This window comes from Castor canadensis, chromosome 11, assembly GCF_047511655.1.
Source record: "Castor canadensis chromosome 11, mCasCan1.hap1v2, whole genome shotgun sequence".
NCBI classification, from domain to species: Eukaryota; Metazoa; Chordata; class Mammalia; order Rodentia; family Castoridae; genus Castor; species Castor canadensis.
In genome coordinates, this window is record NC_133396.1 from 117,087,663 (window position 1) to 117,110,209 (window position 22,547).

General features: G+C 39.7%; 1 protein-coding gene across 19 annotated transcripts in view; it reads left to right on the forward strand.

Moving 5' to 3' along the window:
- Positions 1 to 22,547, forward strand: part of Esrrg (estrogen related receptor gamma) — a 556,652-nt gene that overhangs the window by 34,720 nt on the left and 499,385 nt on the right. For 8 of the 19 annotated variants that reach the window (XM_074048304.1, XM_074048303.1, XM_074048314.1 and 5 more), the window contains exon 2: positions 12 to 219. The exons of 10 other annotated variants lie outside the window; for them this stretch is intronic. The gene's annotated coding sequence lies outside the window, so the exon portion shown is untranslated. One more of the 19 variants, XM_074048320.1, reaches the window with a different exon arrangement.

Consider the following 22,547-nt stretch of genomic DNA (forward strand, 5'->3'; position numbering starts at 1 on the left):
CTTTTTTCCAGGGAAGGGCTATATTTTATGAAGATCTTTCTACGTGTAACCTAAATTTTGTTGGACCCCATCTCATCTTACTACTTCAGCAACTTCCTTGGGCCAAAGAATCCATTTGTTAAGCTGTGTTGCCAGAAGTTCTCCTTCAGCCCCCTGGCTCAGACATCTTGGCACAGCACTGTAGATGATCCTTGAGGTCCAGGTCAAAGGATCCCATAGGTAAGATTGCCTTCTAATAAGGTTCTTTGACATCTCAGTTATTAAATTCCCATGAGTGGAGCTCAGACATGTTTGACTTACAGTGAAGTTTCCTCCATGAGTATAATGGCACCATCCTCCTCTTTTGAAGCATTTGTGTGTTTTTGCTGTTCTTCATAGGTTTCCTGACACTGGACATGTATTTCAGAACTGAGCCCTTCACATGCAGTCTTCCCAAATGGGACCAGAGAGATCACCTTTCACTTCATTTCTGCCCCACTCTGACTCACTTTCTTTTCTTGTGGCCTCTTTCTTCTGGCTGACCAGAAAGCTGCTGTTAACTTTTCATAGGTGGCACTGGCTGGTCTCCCTGGATTGGAGCCAGTTCTGCTGCAACCTGCGTCATGTGGGAGGGTGCTTAGAGTTCAAGCTGTGGCCATAGGTCTAAGACTTGGGTGGAGAGACCTTCCCAGCAGGGAGATCATGAGGATCTGACGTGGGGTGAGCAATTTATTGTGCCTTAAGTCTTGATAGGACTGGTAAACAAACCAGTTATACTCTCTTTTACTCTTCTCTGCTGTGTCACTGCTTTGTCATCTTCTCCAAAGAAATTTGAGTTTCTATCCACCATAGAATTAATATTTCATCTCTTGTCTAGGAAGCTTTATGGACTTCATTCAGTCTTTGGTTTTCAAAAAGACTTTTTTTTTTTTGGTTCTGTAACTCTTACAAGTTAGCATTTTCCAAATGATAGCTTGAGCATTCTAATTCTATAAAATGGAGAATAGTATACCCAGGTGCTATGGTTTGAATAAGTTGTCCTGCAAAGAAAGGCCTTTGACTTAAAGGCTTAGATGTCAGCCTGTGGGGCTATTGGAGGAAGCAGATCTTTAAGAGGTGAGGTTTAGTGGGAGGAAGTTAGGTTGTCTTACAGGGGATAGTGGAATCCCAGCACCTTCCTCTCTCTCTTTTTGCTTCCTGGATGACCTGAGGTGAATGCATTGCTGTCCTTCTGCCTCACGTTCCCCTATGATGTTCTGCTTTGCCACATCCCACAAAGCCATGAGACCAACTGACCATGGACTGAAACCGTGAGCCAAGAAAAATCTTCTTTCCTTACCAGTTGACTATTTCAGATATTTTGTTACTGTAACCTAAAACTAACACATCTTAAGTATCCTAAACTTCTTTACTCCATTCTGCTTCTTGAAGATTCACTACAGCATAGTAAAGACTCTGAGAATTCTTACAGTAACGAAAGCAGTCTGTTTGTGAGTAACCTAGAATTTCCCAGGAATAAAGATCCTGTTCAGGCAAGGATGGCTTACGGAAGAAATATAGCTAGATTCTGACAATGAATAGAACGAAACAATGAATAGAATTTGGAGTAAGGGAAGGGCTTTGGAAGTTGCATTCTGGACTAAGGGAATGGGAGTTCAGAAGACCCAGGGAAATAGTTGTGTCAGGAAAATAGTGAGCTGAAGTGACAGAAGAGCTGGATGAGGCAGGTGGCCCTAGGTGAAGAGTGTATTGGGCTTACTAAGGATTTGGACCAGTAACCAGTAGGCAAAAGAAAACCTGGGAAGGTTAGGAAAGGTTTCCAGCACCTTTATGCTATCATTTGATTTTCATTGAAAAAAAAATTACTCTGGTTACAGACTGGGGGGAGGATCAAGCTTTACTCATGCCATACTCAGATGTGTAAAGAAAATGTAAACTTCTTTATTTTTCTATGGCTGCCCTGACTTTTCCTGTAAGTTCCTATTTCAGTGGGTAGCTGGGAAACACACGATTTCCTAGTCTCTTTCAGTTAACATTTAATGTCCTTTCTTTTAAAGTGGTCCATTTTAGGAAACTTCTCTGTCAGAGTCATCCATCTAGTTGACATGGGAGACAGAGGCCTGGGTGGAAGGGGGCCTGGTATGTGTGCAGGGTATTTGGGTGGCACTCTGGATCCTCACCACTGCCCTCTTCAGGAATAGTAACGTCATTGCCAGCTTGGTCACGGCCTCCATTTGCTCCCAACTGTGTAGCTTATGATCTTAATGTCAATTCTGTTTTGGCTTAGACAGGGCCTAAGTGGCTTCATTCGCATCTGAGCCTGTTTTATGCCCAGGCTTGCCTGGACTGTGATCCTCTTATTTTAAGCTTCCTAACATAGTTGGGATGACAGATACGCACCACACCCAGCTTTATTTCTATTGATCTGGGGTATGACAAGCTTTTTTGCTTGGGTTGCTGGAACCACAGTCTTCCCAGTCCTAGCCTCCCATGTAGCTTGGAGTGACAGGTACATGCCACCATGCTCAGCTATTGGTTGAGATGGGGAATCACTAATTTTTTTTTTTTTTTTTTTTTTTTTTACCCAGGCTGGCCTCAAACTGCAAATTTCCCATCTCAGCTTCCCAAGTAGCTAAGATTATACGTGTGAGTTACTGGCATCTGGCTGTAAGGGAATATGATTTAATGAATGGATTTATAATTTATAAAATATTCCCTTTGTTAAAAGAAGGAACAAGGTTTCCTGAGAGAGGTAGCTTAAATTTGGGTTGTAACAATGAAGATGGAGAGAAATTAATGGATTATAAACATAACTAGATAGTAGGATTAATAATATTTGGTGTTTGATTGAATGAGGTGGACTGATGAAATGTGAGCTTCAGGTTTCTGGTTGTAATGGATGGATACCATTTATTAAGATGCTGAACACTAGAAAAAGAATTGGTTTGGTGACTAGTTCACTTTCAGACATGCTGAATTTGAAGTTCTATGGGACATCCAAGTGAAGGTGTCTAACTCAGTGAGACATGTAGGTTTATAGCTGAAAATGGGTATTTCTGTAGAAAATCATATCATAATCATAAGGATGGTTGATGAGCTCAGGTTAAACTAGAGAAACAATAGCTACATAAGTCAAACAGTAAATAATTTGATGCAACCATTTCACTTGTAGGCATAAGCTTACCATAGAGGCCAGATGATAAACAAGCCTATTGGGTGATGCTCCTGCTATCAGGGCATATCCCATGGTTTGCCACTCTGCCACTTCTTCTCATGGCATACCCTTCCTTTACATATATTAACATATTCAACCAGGTTACAGCAGATTTTACCAACCAGGGAATAACTTTGTCTTTCCAGTGACAATTACACATCTCTGTTTTTATACTATGATATGTTAAGTTTTAAGATTTAGGTCTCCGTTGTTATTGTATTCTTCAACTATTTGCAAAAAATACTGATGAGCGATTTAGCTAGAAATGTAAGCAGGAGTTAAATGACTCAATGATGTTTGTCTTTTACCTGAAGTTAGATAACAGAAAGTCATTAAGGATTTGAAGTCAAGGAAGTGAATAACCTAATTTGGATGTGTTTGAGTACTATGGCTTTCCTGATCTAATGCCAGCAGGCTGATTCATTTAATCAATTCAATACATATTTATTGATCATCTTTTTGTATAAGGTAGAATGCTGAATATTATAGGGATATAAAATTAAACATTTTAAAAACATGTCTCCTGACATGCTAGTGTCTACATGGGGAATAATTTTAAGTTATCTTTATAAAGAAATACACATCATAGGATCTCAGTGGCTCTGATGTAATTTTTTTTTATTGGAGACATACCCTAACTCTTTCAGGTTATATGGCAAGCTCCGTAGACTTTTTCTTTTTCAGCAGTAGAAATGCCAAATTACTTGTCCTTGTTGTGTTTGACATAGAATTCCTGAGATCCCTAATAGAAAAGCATCTCAACATATTCAGTTTCAAAAATTTTCTTTTTAAATACAAAAAAGCTAAAGAAACAATAGATGGAAGACTTTTGTATAAAAATCTATGTTTTCAAAAGAAACATAGCAGCATCGGCAGCCTACCTCAGAGGGAAAGTAGCAAAGGAATTCTTTCGGGGTTGTACTTTAACATCTCTGACCCGTTGGGTGAAAATTGTTTTGAAGACATATTACATTCCCTGATCAAATGGAAAAACTGACACCTGCCATGGTAACTAGGAAACACCCGGCTAACATGGCCAAGAGCCACACACTCTTTCCCACATAGCCTTGCTGTGAAAACCTTCCAATATCCCATCCTTGGCAACTGAGGCCACCTCGTGCCTCATCATGGAGACCAGCCATCTCTGAAGATCAAGAAAGCTCTAGACTTAGATTTTTCTTTGGAAGCTCCCAAGTGTAGTTAATGGGTGATTTTTTTCCTTTTAATATTTAATCTAGTAGGCCTCCCTTTTCTGCCACTTTTTAATACATGAGTCAACCTTGTGGATACTTGCACTTTAAATCTATGAATCAGGATGTTTTGTGGGAACAGTGTTGTATTAGAAATTCCTGTCGGATGTACTTCAGGGTTATGCCAATGGCTTCCTGGGTTTTGAACTTCCTCTGACCTGTGGTATTATGGTTTTTTGTTTTTCCAAACATACAAGGGTTAATTTTTCTTTGCTGTTTTTAAGGCTTGATGTGAATCCTCCTATATTAATGTGGTTTTTGAAATGAAAAATCTCTACTTGCACAAAGAGTGCCTTGGATAGTTTTGCATTTGCAAATAAAGCCCTAACAAATGCTCATTTAAAAAAATATATTTCCCCAGCTGAGCACATTAAGGCTATATGCTGCATCTTTGTATTCACTTCAATAAACCAGGTGTGCTTCTGGAGATTAGCTATTTTTTATAAAGAATGATTTTGAAATAAATGACAATGGGCTCATTTCTCTTTATGCAGAGGATAACATTAAAGGAAAACTGCCGTGATTAGTTTTAATATCTCAGATAGCTTAATGAGTACTTACTAAAAATGTGAGTGTGTGTGTGTGTGTGTGAGAGAGAGAGAGAGAGAGAGAGAGAGAGAGAGAGAGAGAGAGAGAGAGCCTACAAGTACAGAGGGTAGATATATGTGTACACATGTGCCTGAATAATTTTCTAACATCTTAAGTAATACCTGTCAGGGATTTTAATAACTCAGTGCCAATGAATTATTCTGGTGGCTGTTTTTGCTGAGACTTTCAGTGGGAAGTCCATTTTCCTGTGGTGCTTTTTATTTTATATTTTTTTTAAAATGTCAGTCAGAAAATATGAAAATGGACTGGGATTTTATGTGTCATTTATAGTCAGTGATTGTGGCCTCTTTATACACTATCTACTGCCTCCTTTGCACTTGACATCTCATCTGATGTCAACATGAGTTGGAGGTCAGCAAAGGGATTTAGAGTGTAGGAGTTAGATTTGGAATAGTATGTAGATTTCATTAGGAACCAATAAGAGATGAGTTAAGGATTTTCAGGAAGGGGCTATGTTACTTTGATATAAAATGAAGTTGGAATGGGATGGAATTGGGTCATTCCATTTTTTTTTTAGTATAGTCCTGTAGTTATAGTTAATAAATAGATTGAGTGTGTTTAGATGGTAAGAGAGGCAGCATGATTCAGAAGTGAAGTGGGCAAGAGAAACCAAGATGTTAGTGAGACTGAAGTTCAAGTGATTCCTCACAGAGGCCAATTTGGGAGTGTTTCCTATGTAGCCCAAAAGAAGGTAGTCAAGTGATAGAATGATATCTGAGGATGTAGAACTACATCCTCTGGAGGGGGAGGAAGGGCCTTCAACTTCTGCACTTCATGGTCTACTAATGCTTAGTTCAGTGGACTTCAGAAGTGATTATTGCTTTATTAAATAATTGCTGAGTCTTGATTATTTAAAGACAGATTATCCTGGGTTCAAATTTAATGTCAAGCATTAAGCATTTCTTGATGCTGACTATGATAGTTAAAACCATTATGCTTGGTTTCTTTCCCCCTTTTTTCTTGCCTTTGGCTATATGAGTGCTGTTGGTATCTTGGAGATACTAACTTGGAGAAGGGAAAGATTAAAATATGGTCGTTTGTTCTTTTATTCTGACCTCTAGGAAGTATACAATGGGATGAGGATGAGGGTGTAACGTTAGGGGTGAATATCCAGGAGAATCAGTTCTGCCTGCTTTCTGTAATCCCAGGTAATTGACCTATCGGTCTGTTCTCTGAGTTCTGAGTTTTTGTATTGCTCCTGTATATACACAATGTATCTATATCAAGAACATTAACACTTCGTCTTTAGAAATATGACTTACATTATTGTCTGTTTTTTTAAGAGCCAGGATATGTGTGCAAAAAAAAATTCTTTTTTTTCTTTTTCTCAGATACTAGTTCAATTTGAGAGTAATGACAATAAGGATAAAAATAAGTAAATTTTAAAACTCTGGGTTCAGATAATGGCTGTTTAATAAAAGTACTGAGGAATGCTATTGTTGTAAAGGGTCAACAATGATGTGTTTCATTTTCAGAAATACGTCTGAGAATTTTGGTTCATTAGAGATAGGTTTGCAACATTCATTTATTATTGATGGGCTTTGAAAATGACACCACCTTTTTAGGTTGAGTGTGGTGATTTTATATTGTTTGTGTAAATTGGAGAGAGAAGCTTCCTCTTGGTAACCGAACCCAGCTTCCTTCTTTCCATTTATGGAAGGCGCCTTTGAGCCCAATTTAGCTGCAATCGGTAAAGGCCGCTCACTTTCCTGGGTGTAGGATTGGAATGCAGTTTGATGATGCTATAAATGTATGAAGTTTGTCGTCTTTGCTGAGTTTCCTGATGGACAACAGGGCTTGAGCATCTATATGTGGGTTATCGTGGAGTCTCGTGTGTGTGTGTGTGTGTGTGTGTGTGTGTGTGTGTGTGTGTGTGCCAAGAAATTCTTAGTGTTGGTCATCAAATTTGAACTGGAGCTGGGAGCAAAGGGAGGAAAAGGAATTGACAAGACTCACTTTAACATGGTTTTGGGGATTCAAAGGGGACTAGGCCACTGAGGAATGGGGCACTGTTAATGGCCTGTTTCAGAGAAGGCAGCACCATACCGTGGAAGTGGACGCACCCTGTGCTGTCTTCATTAGGAACTAGCAAGCAAGTATAGCTTATGGTGCAGTGGCAAAGCTGAGAAACAGCAGTGCCCTGGCTGGGTCACTCCTTGCCAAATCAGAGTGTTCTGGCTGCATTCATTTAAATAGACCCTTTTGGAGAGCTTTTTCTTTTTCTTTTTTTTAATGAACAGACCAAGTTTCTGATTTTAGCAGTGGCTGCTTATAGTTAGAATTATTTGCAAACACCTGCTCCAGTACCGTTTGCTGGTTTAGACTGGGCCTGTGGGGGGAAAGAAAAGAAGAGTGGGGGAAAGGAGAGGGGACAGTGGAGTCCCTCTCTGTATTATCATACTGCTTCTGGAAGCCAGAGTGTATACAGTGCATGTATGCCTGTGCATGTGTGTGCACGTGTGCATGTGTGCATGTGCACGCGTGCATGTGCACGCACATGTATTTCTCTCCTTTCTTCTTAGATGACTTCTTCATACCCATGCAGAAAATGCCTCTTGCCTGAGTCATGCTGCAGAATGCTCCTTTCCTGGGAATCAAAGCAATTGGTGGTCAGTTGTTATTTGGGACAAGGTTAGATTTTAAATGACACCCTAGAGAGAAATTTTAGTGACTCATTTTAGCAACTCGGAATCTGCATTGGATAAAATGCTTTCTCTATTTCCATAATTTCTATATTTATATGTCATTCAGCATACTGTATAGCTGAGTGATTCAAGAAAAACAAATAGCGAGAGCTATCCATAATATAAACAATTCCACATTTTATCAAAGCAGAAATACGTATCTGTGGTTAGAGTGAGCCTACCTGGCGAAGTGATGGATTCTTTCATCATGAGATAGAATGTTGTCAGGGAGCATCAGAAGATGACAGTGGCATAGGTGACAGATTATAAAATGTCAGTTGAGAACCTACTGGGTGCATTACTTTGAATATAACCTTGATGATCTGAGGACAAGCATAGCTCTTCCCTTTAAAGAATGTAAAAAGATATTGCCTGCCAAAGCAAGATATAAAATAAAAAGATAAATTAGAACATATAGACAGACCAATATCTAATTCTAATTAAAGTGGGGATTCTGTAGGAGACTGAGCAGATGTGGGCTTTAGCTGTGACACTCAAGTCTACCAGCTGGTAGGGTAACTGTCAGATGCTTGTTTATCCAAGAACTCTTAATGTTCCAGAAAGAAACAAAGTAGAAACAACAAACGAAAACTGTATATTCCAGGTCTGTTGTATGTAGAGGATGATTTTTTTTTTCCAGAAAAGCAAAGAATGGAAATTTTACTTCTCAGTCTAATCTGCACCTAACTAGCTTCATCATTGCCACACGCAGGATCAATTAGATTAGATGATTCTCTTAAGCCTCTAGTGAACTTACTCCTTTTAAAACTGGACTGCTGGATATGGTTGTGAATATATGTGTGTGAATGCATGTACACACAAATTTTTTCACCTCTTAAAATGCACTACTTTTATATGAACTTGCAATGAATGTTTAAAGGATTTAATGCATTTGCTGTCTCGTATCTGAAGAATGGTGGAGGATTAGATGAGGGAAAAGGGCTTTTGGCACAGCTTGCAGGCTGTTATTTTCACCAACTGTGGTGTCAGCTATGATCTTTTTACAGTGCTTCTGACTATGGGGCCTCTTAGCTAGAGATCCCTGGGTCTCTCTGATTTCGTTTTTTTAATAAAAAAAGATGAGAATGGTTTTTCATGCTTTTACTGAGCATGCAGTCTGTGGAGACTAAACTTGACTAAAATCGAGTGGGGGAGGTATTAGGTGAAAATGTTTGTAAACTAAATTTAAGCGTCTCTTATCTGTTGAGGTTGTCCAGTGTAGAGGAGAATAACTGAGTATGCTATAGGACAACAGTGTGTATTGCCAGAAATTCCAAATAAAACTCAGAATGCTTTGTAGTAAGGTAGTTAGCTGGGATGTCTTTCCTTTAAGCCCAGGAATTGCTGAGCCTTCTTCTAGGTTGACTGGAGTAGGACTAACAGCATTGGTGGAGTTCCACAGCATACTCAGCATGGGTGCAGTTTTGAAGTCAAACTGATTTAGTTGGAATCTTGGCCTGTTGATAGTGTATGACATTGGGCAGATTGTCTAATCCCTGTCATAGTTGTCTTATCATTGGCATTTTTTGTCTGAAGATGCTACTATTGCAAAGATAGAAGAGGAAAAATGCAGTTATTGCTAGAAAATCTGAAATATTCCCAAACTCTCATCAGAAAACAAAATGTTTTTGATTGCTAAATCACTGCCATAAAAGTTTAACTAAGGCAGCAGCAGCTTTACTTATTAAATCCCAGAGGAGTGAAATTAATAATTTGAAAAGAATGATAAAATTCCAGCTCAGGGGGAGATGAAATAGAAAGCAAGGAAAAGGGGGTCTGTCCTTGCCTGTGGCAGGAAGGGGGTCAGAGATGACCCAAGCATCCTCTGTTTCCTTCCTTGTGGGACTATTAACAGGGAGACCAGGCAGTGGCTTCCTTACTGTCTTGGCCCTTGACAGAAGAGATAGGTTTTGAACTCAGCAGCCAATTGACATTTTTCTTTCCGTGACTACTCCAAAAATGTATCTCTTGCCACTTATAGAACCTATTTTGAAACGACTATCCTGAAATTTTAAAAGAATATGATGTCACAGTTATTATGAAACAGAAGGTGATAAATATGAGAGGAGTCCTGGCATTCTCTCACCTTTGTCTCTCTCTCTGCTCTTGTATGTGTGTGGGTGGTGGTGGTGGGGTGTTTATCTTTATTTCTACCTGTTCCCATGGAGCCAGCCTACAGAGTTTAAGACAGAGTTGATGAGGTTATGTTGATCACTGTGTGACCATGTACAGAATTCTACCATTCAGAGGCGTTAGATAGGGTTAAGAAAAATGACCATCTTCAGACTGTAAGAGCTTTCATTCAGGTGGAAGAACAGATCATACTGAGGTTCAAATACTTTAAATACATATCAACAGTTCAGAAAGCAAGTAAAAATTTGTAGGGCAAAGCCCGTGTCTCTAAGTGATTTAAAAAGGAACTTGTAATGGATTTAGTTGTCAGAAAAAGTATAATGAAAATAGTCTTTAAAGAAAGGTGTGTATGTGTGTGTGTGTGAGAAAGAGAGACAGAGAGAGAGAGAGAGAGAGAGAGAGAGAGAGAGAGAATACTACCCTATCTGGTCTTTAAGAGGCATCTCAGGAGAGCAGGAATTCCAAAATGGAAAGTGCAGTACTTGTCATCAGGGGCAGACTCGGGCTCCTTGGAACGTTCGTACAGACAGTACCCAGTTTCTGCAGAACATATGTGCTCAGCCTTGCAGTCCAGAGGCAAGCAGCTTGGACGTGATGATTCCTTTAGCCATTGAAGTGGTTCTTTCTCTGGTGGTCTGCATTTCCCACCTGGATTTAAGGAAGGGTGCCGATCAGTCCACAGCACAGGCTGAGGAGAATTCAAAAGGAACAGGTAGGCACCAGCTTGGGAGAGGAAGGACTCTAAGGTAGGCTGACTGGCTGACTAGTTTGCCATCCAGTGCGATATTCATTACTGGGAGCAAACTTTGACTAGAGCACAAATGTGACTCAGAGTAATATGGGAATCCTAAGTTTCCTTAATACTCCGACAAGTCATTTAGGGTTCCTTTGAAATATCTCTGCCTCTGCAGAATTTTTTTTTCTGATTTTTTTTTCATAGAATCATTCAAGGTTTTGACTTTTGGTTTAAACTTAAATATCCTGTTAATATTGCGATGCTCAGTGGGATTTTTTTTCCTTCTGTATTTATCTTACTTCTGTGACCAGAGATATTTGGAAGGGGATGGTCTTCTGGAGAAGACCATTTGGGAGAGGAAACTGCCTAAGAATACAAGCCTGCTTTGAGATTGGCAGTACTGAGAAAGCTTGGTCTCATTTGTCAGCTTCTGAATCCTTTTGTACCCATCAGGACTGCAAATAACAACAATAGCTATTCTTTATTGAGACTAGATCAGCACTTTTGCTAAGCACTTTTTATATACGATCCATTTAATTTTAATGAGTAGATATTATGAATCCCACCTCATTAATGATGAAACCAGGGCCAAGCCACATAAAGAAATCTGGCCAAGGTCAGTCATACCACTAATCCATTGGGATTTGAGCTCTGGATCAGCCTGGCCTCCATCAACAAGGAGGAGTTGGTATTTGATTTGATAACCATTTGAAAATGCTTCAAACATGTTAAAAATAAAAAAAATATAGATAGATAAATAGAAAATGTGATTCTCCATGTTTTCTGTATAACACAGGAAATCCTTCTTCTGGATCTTCTGAGGTGTAATGCTCCATTATGGATTTCTTGTCCCCAACTCTTCCATGTTATTAAAAGTACAATTGGTGTTATGGGTGGTGGAAAACAGTTGGCTCCCCACCCTGTCCTCATAGGGCCTCTAAGCATGACACAGAGAAGAAGAGGAGTGGACCCGGGGCTGACATACCTGGATTCCAGGCCTTATCCTGCCCTGCCCCCGGTTTTATTTATCTGTATTGAAGAATTTGTGGGGGAAATTTGGCTGTCTTCTCAGGAGAAACAGCACTTGTTCTAGTGATTCAGATGTCAGATCCCTGCCCACCAAAACATTGAGCTCACTTGTTTTGTGCCCAGAATGCAAGCTCCTACAGAGTTGCAGGTCCCCTAGGGGTTCATAGGACTAAACTAAATTGGGGAAGCAAAGTCCCCTGGGCTGGTTGAAACTTGACTCAAGAATAAGAAAATTTGAGGCAGATTAAGGGAAACAAAATTTTCAAAAGGAATGTGTCAGAACATTAATGGTTGTTTAGAAAAAACTCTTAAGGTGTGATTTGGACATAAAAGGAGTTCGGAAATTAAGAAGGAAAATTCCAGTAAGGTGGGAGAAATTGGAATGTTTTCAATATCCAAAAGCCCTGTTAGTTGTCATCTGGCTAAAGTCATGGGGTTGGGGGAGTGGGAGGATGGAGAGGTCGTGGTGATATTTAGTTAAGGTAAGAATTGACCTTTTAGACTTGTAACTTTAGAATGGATGATGTATGGAGAGCAAGGAAGCCAGATGGACTTTAACACTGCAGGACACAGGACAGGTTCTTCTGTGGGAGAAGGGTTAGGACACAGTAGCATTGTTTTTCTTTCACTACCTTTCCTTCCTCCTGGATATGGGCCACTCATCTGTCTTAGCAGGCTCCACTCGGTTTTGGGGTGGCTATCTCATATAAATAAAGGTTTGTATGTGTACCCCTTTTAATCTTTCTTCCCTTGCATAAGCCTTAGTCATGGGTTGCTGCAGGCACATGGCCACTGGGGACCAGCCTTGCCTAAGGCTATCAGTGGAGATGGCTATTTAAGAGGTTTTTACTTTACATGTGAGCAGCCAAATTGTGCATATAACAATAGGGACCAATTATTGCACAATAGAGCATCCCCAGTGAAACATAGAGAGTGTGTGCTTAATATGCAATGAATGACACCATAGGCTCCTAAACAATGAGAACATTTCCATACCATCTGGGAGAAGGGGAATTCCATTCTTTATGTTTCACTTGTTTGTGAATGTGATATTACTATCCTGGCATCTATGAGTTTTCAAACAACCACTCTAAATAACAGAACTCACAATAAAACCTCTCTGTGTAGGTTCAGCTATATGGGATTTGTAACTTCTTTGGATTTGAAGTTTTATTTATATTTCTTGGTAGCTGGATCAAGTTGGGTTCCATTTTACTTCCAGTTCAAGCAATTTCAATGTCAAACAGTTTAAAACTCTTAAAAAAAAAAAAAAAAAAAAAAAGAACCCACCTTGGGGCTGGAGGGTGTAGCTCAGTGGTAGAGACCTTGGGGCTGGAGGGTGTAGCTCAGTGGTAGAGACCTTGGGGCTGGAGGGTGTAGCTCAGTGGTAGAGTTGTTGGATAGGATGGATGAGGCTCTGGGTTCCATCTCCAGCAACTAAAAAAAAAATGTTTTCATCTTATTGATCTCTGTTGTCCATGAATTAACCATGATTCCTGAATTGAGAATCTTTAAAAATCTTTATGTGAAGGTTTTTCAAGCCTAGTGTTTTATCCTCCATCAGAAGTTATTGGGAAGAATATGTTATCTACTATTATATAGTGGGAAGGGTAAGACCCAGAAAGGTTGAGGAATCTGATCCAAGATCATAAAATGAAAGAACCGAATGGTCAGTGGAGAACTTAGTGAGAATTTAATTTTCAATAATTAAAAGGCAGTGAAAGTAGGAGAGGGAAAATTTCAACATGTAGCTTTGTTAAGGAAGGTATTTCTATTAAAAAAACAGGATTAGCTTTCTTCCTTAAGTAATATAGCAGCATATTTTTTCTTGGTCAGATTTGTAGTGACTACTCATCCTGTTTTGCCCCAAACTGTACTGATTTCAACTGCTTTGCAAGCAGAAAGTTCTAAATTTCCAGAAGATCCCAGGGTCCTAGAGAACTAGGACAATTGATCACAAAAATTTGGCTAAAAATATGTTACCATATTAGGTTAACATCATATTTTTTTTTCTCTTAGGCTCAGGTTCTTCATGGTAAGCTGTTTTCTCTTAAGAGTGAACCTGAAATCTGTGAGGTAGATTAAATATAAGCTTTGTTGATACTGTGGTTAGAAAGGGGGAACATAAGCAGTAAGTCTGATCGCTATTTCTTCTTCTTCTGGAATTCTCCTCTTATCTTCTTTTACCACATTTAGGATAATGTGGGCTGGATGGAATACTCTCTCAGTACTTTTTCTTGCATCGTGTTCAACACTTGGCTATCACAGTCATACCAGAACCCTGGAAGAAAAGGAGTGAGCAAACTTTTTCTATGAAGTATGGCAGTAAATAATTCAGCTTTTGTTGCTTACAATGGTTTCAGTAACATTTTTTTAAAAGAACACATTGAAAATACAAGACTATTTTTAGTTTTCAGGGAATATAAAAACAGGCTATGGACTAGATTTGTCCTATAGGCCATGGTTTGCTAAACTTTCCTATAGAGCATAGCTGTGCAGCAGAAATATAATGTGAACCACACTTTTTAATGGAAAATTTTCTAGTGACCACATTAAAAAAGTAAAAAGGAGCATTCACTTTCATTTTGCTAATGTATTTTATTTATCCTGAATATTAGTATTTCAACATGTAACCAATATAAGTTATTGATGAGATATTTTGCATTTTGTGGTATTGTTTCTGAATTCCAGGCTAGCCGTATTTCAAGTGTTCAGCAGCTACTACATGTGGCCAGTGACCTTGTCTCAGACAGTCCAGCTCTACAGAATCTTCATCATGTATGATCAGACAGATGCTTGGTGTCTTTCTGCTGGTCCTTTAGTTTTGAAAAGTGGCCTTAAGGACCTTAGCCCTAAGAATCATCCAGAAAATGCTTGATTTTCTTGTAATGGTGATGTGTTTATCCTAGGCATAACTCAGTGTCACTTTCTACTTAGGGTCTGTGGCAAGTGTGTGAGAGATCTGGTTGGGCAAAGAGATGTTATCTGTGGCCACAGAGAAGAGAAAAGGAAGAGAAAGGCCTATGCTTCTGGACAGGCTCTTGGAGTGTATGTTTGTGGGTCACTGTTTCTGCACCACCTTGTTCTCTCCTTGACATCAGTAGCTCCATAAGACAGAGGGTAGTATTGGTGCACTGGTGAGGATGCTGAACTTTTGTTGGTCTTTCTTGGCCTGGGAAATGCCTGTCTCTTGTGCTGAAGGGAGGACTAAAGTAAGTAAATGTTAGTTATATAAATGGACTTGTATCAATGGAATACAGAGAAATCTCATTGCTTGCTGAGTGGCTACTCCAATCCCTGCCTTTCCTGAGACATTTTTTCCTTTTTAGTCAGTGAGCAATTTTTCTTTTTTGGACCTGATTCCTTTCCTCCCCACTTAAGGGACTTGCAGACCAGCTCAAGAATTTTATGAATAGGAAAGCCCTGCAGTGCATTTAGCTTGGGAAAATGTCCCCTAGAATAGATTGTTTCAGAGTCAAGTGTATAAATATTCTGGCTCAAGACTATACTCTTTTTTCTTAATGAATTGGTCTGGCGGTAGTTAAAGCCAACTGTGGTCTAGCAGAGTGCTCCAGAGAGAAAAATTGAATGGACACATAGCCAGTCATACTTCCCCACTTTCTATAACGCGTTTCGCAATGTATTAGAAAATTAACTTTATGACAACTGGCAGGACCTGTTGTATGAGTCAGCCCGTTTGGAAGCAGTTGGTGTCTTTTCTTCCTTCACCTGAGCCTCCCTACATAGTGAATTTGGAAGACACCAGCAGCCTGCTCAGTTTCCTGGTAAGCCACTCGAGTTTATCTTCCTTTACAGTCAGTTTCTTAGCTGGTTAGTATAAGAAAGGAATTTTTCATGGACTACTTTTAAAAAGGGCTGCTAATCAATTTTTCTTCTTATTATTATGCCCTCTGCTTTTTACACTACCCCTACCAGCTGGTTAATCATGCAAAAGCCGAACACTTCATTAGCCAGTGCATGTTCGCCCATGGGCATTTCTGTAGTAAATTAGTTCTTTCTATTTATACAGGTAAGTCATGGCCAAAAGTCTTATAAGGTGCCAAAGGTAAGGGTTGGAATTAATTTCTCCTCTCCCTCTCTTTTTTATTTTTGTTTTTCAGAGAATTTGTTTTAAACTGAGTTGTAAAAGTCCACAATTCACTTTTGAATTAAAGATGACATGATGGGATATTTGTTTTTTGGGGAAGGGTTCCATGTTGTGGTATATGCATGACTAATGTGACTTTTGCTTTTCAGAAAGCAAGGACAGAGGGTGCAATACTTAGTATTTTTTCAAGGTGGGGCTTGGAAAGCTATGGTGAAGAGGTCCATTCAGGACAAGGACAAGATGAAATAGAGGATATACAGAGTCATCAGCAAATTCTGCTCAAAGATTAGTGTTACATGTTTACATAATTGGGTGTATGGTCCATGCACAAGCCCATTAATTAAATATGGCTTTTTTTTGCTATTTTGTGCATATTTCCAGAAATTGGAACATATTCTTCACTAATTTAATTCTGATAGAAAAACTATTCATATATTGAGTAATGGCAGATTCCTGAAATTTGCTGTTTCTAAAGACACAAAACTCAACTTCAAAGGTTTTTTCATCCTCACTAAGGGGTTCTGTAAACTCAGCTGACAGGCAAAAGCTCTGGCCCTTCTGAACTTGGCATCAGATATCTCAAGTCTGTCCTCCTCAGCAATGTTGGGCTTATATGTCTACCAGTCATTGTCATCTGCAGGTAGAGTAAAATTTCTGCCTCCAGTGTAGGTTCACTCAGTCTCACTGCTTTCTTCACAGCCTTCCCAGTGGAAGAGACTGCTGACATCTATTCTAGTTGTTTCCTGAATGGATCTTTTGAGTCCTTCCTGGTCTGTCATGGCATACTAATGGTGATAGAGGCTAAATTAGTTCCTTCCATAATATTGAAATAAGATGCTACTGTGTAAGGTCTCTATCCCTTAATAAATTATATTAAGAGAATGTATGTGCCCTGAGAGGTGATGGGGAGGTGGGGGTAGATAGTAATTCTAGGGATGGGATCAGAAGGAAATGTAAGGTCAAATCTGCTTACCATTTGAGTTTCTGTGATCTTTTTTACAGTTTCTAGGAAAAAGGGATACATATCAGTTGACTTCCTTGTTTTCTTGCCTAATTCTGAAAGTAAGGCATTAAGTTTAGGGAACCTTGATAGGCACAGAGATTAGGGACAGAGTAAATTGACACATGGTTATGCACAAGTGATACTCCTGACAGAAGAGGCTTCTTTCATTCTCTTATTCAGCCATTAAAGAGCAAGAGTTGTCCAGTGTCGCTATTTGTCCTCTGGATTCTGCCATACTTTTAACGTGGGATTTTCATAAAATCCCAGCTGAAACTGGGAACCCAAACTTTGCCTCACCTGTTCCATTTCCATTCTGTTCTGTGGGTTGCTTCTTTTTGTGTGGTGGACTGATGATTGCTGGGAGTGGAACTTTTTCTTTTCACATATAGCTTCAATTCCAGTTTAATGGCGTGGTTTGCGGCTCTCGGCTTGCAGTTTCAGTTCCTGTTTAAATACTAAAATCTATTGTTTGTCTCCATCTCTAGACAACATAATTGCATTGCTAACTGGCAGGAGCAATTAAGTGTACAGCATTATGAAGAAATAAAGGTTCCAGGCCCTAAGATTTAACTGGATTTCTAATTACACCTAGTCCCCTCTGTAAAGTGGCTGTAAGAGCTGCACAATGTTTGTAACACAAAAGCAAGGAGTGAGGAGAGAGAATGGTTGTTCAGTGGAGTTCCGGTGAGCTGGTCATCTCTAAAGAGGCTGTTATCACTAGGTAGAAAACTTGTGATATTTCTTCTACTTGTAATGAGCATTCGAGCTATATTCATTCCTTTTTGGGTACTGGACATTATAGCAAAATCATTCTCAGTTTTCCCAGATAAATTGAAGTCATTAGAAAGTTGTTGTAGATTACATGTTTGGGAACCAGGACGAACATGTGGCCTTTGTGGTAGGAGATTAAAAAAATATTACGTACAATATTCAAAATTCTTACCTTTAAACATGCATTTCTTCAACTGATTGTGTGTGTGTGTGAACCTTGCCTTCAGTGAAAGGATCTTGTGTGGTCAGAGAAAATTAATGGCTAAAAATGATAATACCCTAAACTGGGTCTGTTTTGGGGGTGGTGAGGGCCTCCCTCTGGAGGTAGCATGTTTTTCTAGCAGTAGGGCTTGGTGGGGAATGTTTTTTGTTAAGCAAATCACCCATTAGGCACTGCAGGCTGTTTGTGTATAGCAGTATGTTGTGAGCTGCAAAGTTAATACAGTTAATATTCAACACAACTTTTGGGGGGGTTACTGGTCCCTTAGGCAGGTTCAGCAGAAAAGGCTACATATTAATAGCACTCCAAATTAGATACCCCCAAGTGCACAGTCACATATGTGATGAAATGTAAAGCATCCCTCCATTTCAGCCATTCTCAGGCCAGAAGTGACTGTTTAATAACCAGGAAACTGGAGTCCTGTCCTTTCCTAACTCAAACCTCTTTGGGAAGAAGTGAATCGTCTTGAGTGTGTGAGCATTTTACAGAGTCTTTAATTAACAGTGAGTGGTGTCTTAAAAATTCTTGCCATTTGCAGCTTCTTCCAATAAGTGTGGCCGATTTGGTTCTGATTCTCTGCTGAGTTTAATTGAAATGAAGCCTTTCTTGGCATGTCTTCCTTTGCCTTAAAGGGAAAGATGTTCTGTTGCCCCATTTGGCCAGTGGACTGGATCAGGGAAGGAATCTAGTCACTGGTAAGAGTGGTGGCTGTCACATGGGCCACAGGTCAGACTCTTTTCATGCTTCCAACTCAAATAGGAATTAAATTATAGTTGCAGAAACTTCTGTGGGGCTCAGCAGGTGAGATGAGAGGTTGGGAAACTAAAGGCAAGGTGTAAAGCCGCCATGCACAGCTGATCTCACTAGGGAATAGCAGGACAAAGGTTGTGCTTTGCTGGGGTCCATGGGCTTAGCTTTTTATCATTTTACAAGAATTTTTCTTTTTCAGCTATTTTTTTCTCATCTCAAATAATGTATTATTCTAGATAGGAATAATAAGTAAAAGAAAAAGTAGACATGATGAAAATGACCTTCCATGACTATGGAAATCAAATGGTAGTGAAACTAGATAATCAGACATTGGATGCTATCCAGGCCTGGACTTTCCTAGGACATTGGCATGGCTGTATTTCTTTAAAATGGTTTATTAGTATAACAAACATTTACCCAGTATTAGAGGTCAGGCTTGGAGAGTGCCTATTTTACCGGTGAATGACTTCACTAGGGAGTACAGTTTTCACATGTCTGTGGACATTTTTGACTTTCCCCACTGTTCCTGACCAAAAGTAGTTAATTTTCTTGTGCATATACTTTTTCCTGCAATACATAATGACGTACCCCAGAAATTAGAACCAAAAGCACCAGACTGACTTTATTTAGTTTTTTTTTTTAAAGAACTTTATTTTTGGCTGTAATTATTTAAAATAGATGTTACCCTACTGAGCTTTTATTTTTAAATGACTGAAAACTGGCAAAATCATTATCCAGGAATATATGCTAAATAAGTCTTGCCTGGTTTTCACAAAAGAAAAGCACTCTGTGTCTGGCTTTTCCCTGATTCCTAGATTTCTTAATAAAACTTTGAGCCTGATGATGTTACAGGCCCCAGGGCTGAACAGACACAGCTGTTTGCCTTTAGTATAGCTGCTGGTCCCTCAGGCCTTCTAGCTTTGGTTCTCAAGCCAGGATAATGAGGAAGTTGGGAGTATTTGTCTGCAGTGGGCAACCAGGCTCAAATCAGGTACTGCTTCTTATAGCTGAGTGCCTTAGGCATGTTACTAAAACTTTATGCCTCAGTTTCCTCAAATGTGAGGTGGAAAGGGTATTTTGCAGTACATTTTTATTGGTAAATTGGTAGGATAATTTCAGACAGGTCACTTAACTCTCTAAGACTCAGTTTGCTGATTTACAATAAAATAGAGATAATCCTAGTACCTACATTACAGGGCTACGTGAGGACGAAATGAGGTGGTGAACATCAAAACACTCGGTGTAGTTCTTGACATAAATGTTGTATGAATGTTTGGTGTTATTATTCCTACAGTTGCTAGAACTGTAGGAAGTCTGAAGGCAGAGTGGGGGAAAAGTAAAAGATGGTAAAGATTGAAGTGAATGGAGTGGAAAAAAGGAAAAGATGGGGCAGAGATAAAAAGAGATTAAGAATTAAGAAATAGTTTGATGGTGAATGATTAAATGGCATTCAAGTCTCCTAGCCTCAGTGTCCTTATATCCTTTATGTGGGGATTAAGTAGGTACAGGTAGGGGTGGGTAGGTGTGGTATTCACAAAGGTGCATCTGGGCTCTAACATCTGGTATGTCAGCGAAGCAGCCATGACAAAGACTACCCATCTGTCCTAACCTGATGTACAGTTCCAAAATTTCTTTGGAAACCACATATAGTTGTATCCTACCACTAATTACAAAACTGTTTTGTCTTCCCAATGCAACTTTTAGAATTATAATTATCTTTTGAATTTCTTGCTTTGTGTTTCCTATACTTTACTTTTACTGTCTCTGTTGGAAGGTGGCTCATCCATTCATCCTTCACCACACATGGAGTTTTGTCATAGACTGTTCTGAAACTAGCTAGTTACTCCTGATGGGCAGCCCAGGGAGAGCTGATGTTTGATCACTGTTGACACAGTGATAGTATTTCCAAGATTCTGAATTGACTGGAGGGCAAATGCTTCCCTTCCCTGTCCCCAATCTTTTTTTTAGCGTGGGGAGCTGAGGTTGGGGAAGTGATTGTGAGGAAGTGAATTATATGAGGACAGTGGCACACCAAAGAAATTCATACCCCTGATGTTGTTCTAGGAAAGCATCTTAAAGATAGGGTTGTCCAGAGTTGTTTGGGTATGTGTGGAAGAAGTCTCTTTAACTTGTAATTGCTGTTTCAGAATGGACCTCTCCTGGAGCTTGTCTACCTACAATGCAAAGAGTTCCAGAAACAGTAAAAACCCACCCTTCACTTGGACTGGTGATCTCAGTGTCTACAGGCTCTGTCTCTGCATTGAGGACCTGGATCCAGGGCACATCAAACATGTCCTACCAAAAGTGGGCACAACTTGAGCTTCCAGGAAATTCCTTCTGGATACCACTGGGTGTAGGCAACAGAAATTCATTCCCAGAGCTTCTTTCTGAAACTTCCTCTGATCCCAGGCTTTTGATTTCCATCTGTACCCTACAGATCGGCTTCCTTGTCTACATGCTATTGACATATATTTATTGAAGGTATTCATTAAAAGGCGAATTGCAGGGGAGTCTTAGGGAATCTTTTAAAGGTTTTCATTCCAGTCTAGTATACCTTTTCATAGAAAGATGCACAAAATTAAAATACTTCTTTTCTCCATTGTGAATATATTCTGGCCAAAGTAAAAAACAAAAGTAATGGTTTGATAAAAGAGAACTGGTTTGAAGATTTTCTGTGTTTCCATAATAGGCTCACTTTCAGAAATGTGTACCTCCTAACACAAAGAAGGAATATTTGTTTAGAAGGCAGGACAATCTTAAAATGTGAATCCCAGTGGATGCGCAGTCTTCCTGCCTTCTCTCCCTCCTTTCTTCCTTCCATACATACAGGTTGAATGCCCACAATGGGCAGATACTGCTGTGGTTGCTGGGGATACCACATTGAGCACACTGAGCTTACATTGATTCCAAAAGCCCTAGAAGGGCCATTTTACTCAGCCATGAAATCCCACAGTCACTTGACATACCTATCGAGGTGCCAGGTGAGCACAAGGTCGATGTCCCCAGTGAGCACAGGGTTGATGTCCCCATTAAGCCAGCCAGGAGACTACTGTTGCTGTAGCCTCCCAGCTGTGAGGACCATTGGGAAGAGCTCATTTGCTGTAAAGTACAATCAGCATTAAAAGAAATGACCGCCAGTAAATTTTGGAAGTCTTAGTTTTAATTTCCTTGCCTCACTGTGTGCATATGAGTGGCCTGCCATTTGCATATGGGAATCCTGTCATAACAATTTCAGGAAGTGATTTGTTAATAATCGAGTTCTCTGAATGGCCCTAAATCAGTAATTGATGTGAATCTGGATAAAGTATCCCTTCCACCCTCCTATTTTGGGGACCTTTTTTTTGGCACAATCAGAGCCAGAATGAAAACTAGCCATCAGAACAAAATTTAGGACAGCTGGGATGCTTTGCAGCAAAGACTTTTGGCTCCACAGTTCAAATAATCACAATAGCAGCTCAATTTAGCCTTTGGCTGAATGGCTTTGGCAGGGCACAATGAAAAATAATTATTTCATGGCCTGCTTATTTTTCCCTTAACCAATAAACTCTCAGACCTCTTCAAGCTTATGTAGGTATTCTGCTGCGGATGAGGCTGAGCACACCATCATATCCCTATTTAGGAAATGGTTGTACTTCACCCTTGTGGGGTGGAATGTAAAAACTCAACAACTTTTTGTGATGGTTATTTAGAATGAGGAAGGGAAAAAAGATGGGAGGAAATTCAAGGGCTGGAAAGTGAGTTCATCACCACAGCTGTGGAGAAAAAGAGGTTGAGTCCCAGGCCCCCACTTAGAAGGCAGGACATTGGGGGATGTGATCATATCTGATATTGAGGGTGCTAAGTGTAGTGTAATAGCACTCTGAAGCAGCAGTCTACTCCTTTGTAGCTGCAGCTTTGGAGACAGCGAATAACGGGTCTTACAACTTTGTGTTAAGTGCTTGCCCGATTTGCTCTTATTACATCCAGTGTACTGTAACTCTCTGTCCCTGTTTCGTAAGTCCTTACTTTTGCCCTGGGTGATTTGAGTGAAGTTAGGGAGAGGTGGATGGGATAAATTAAGC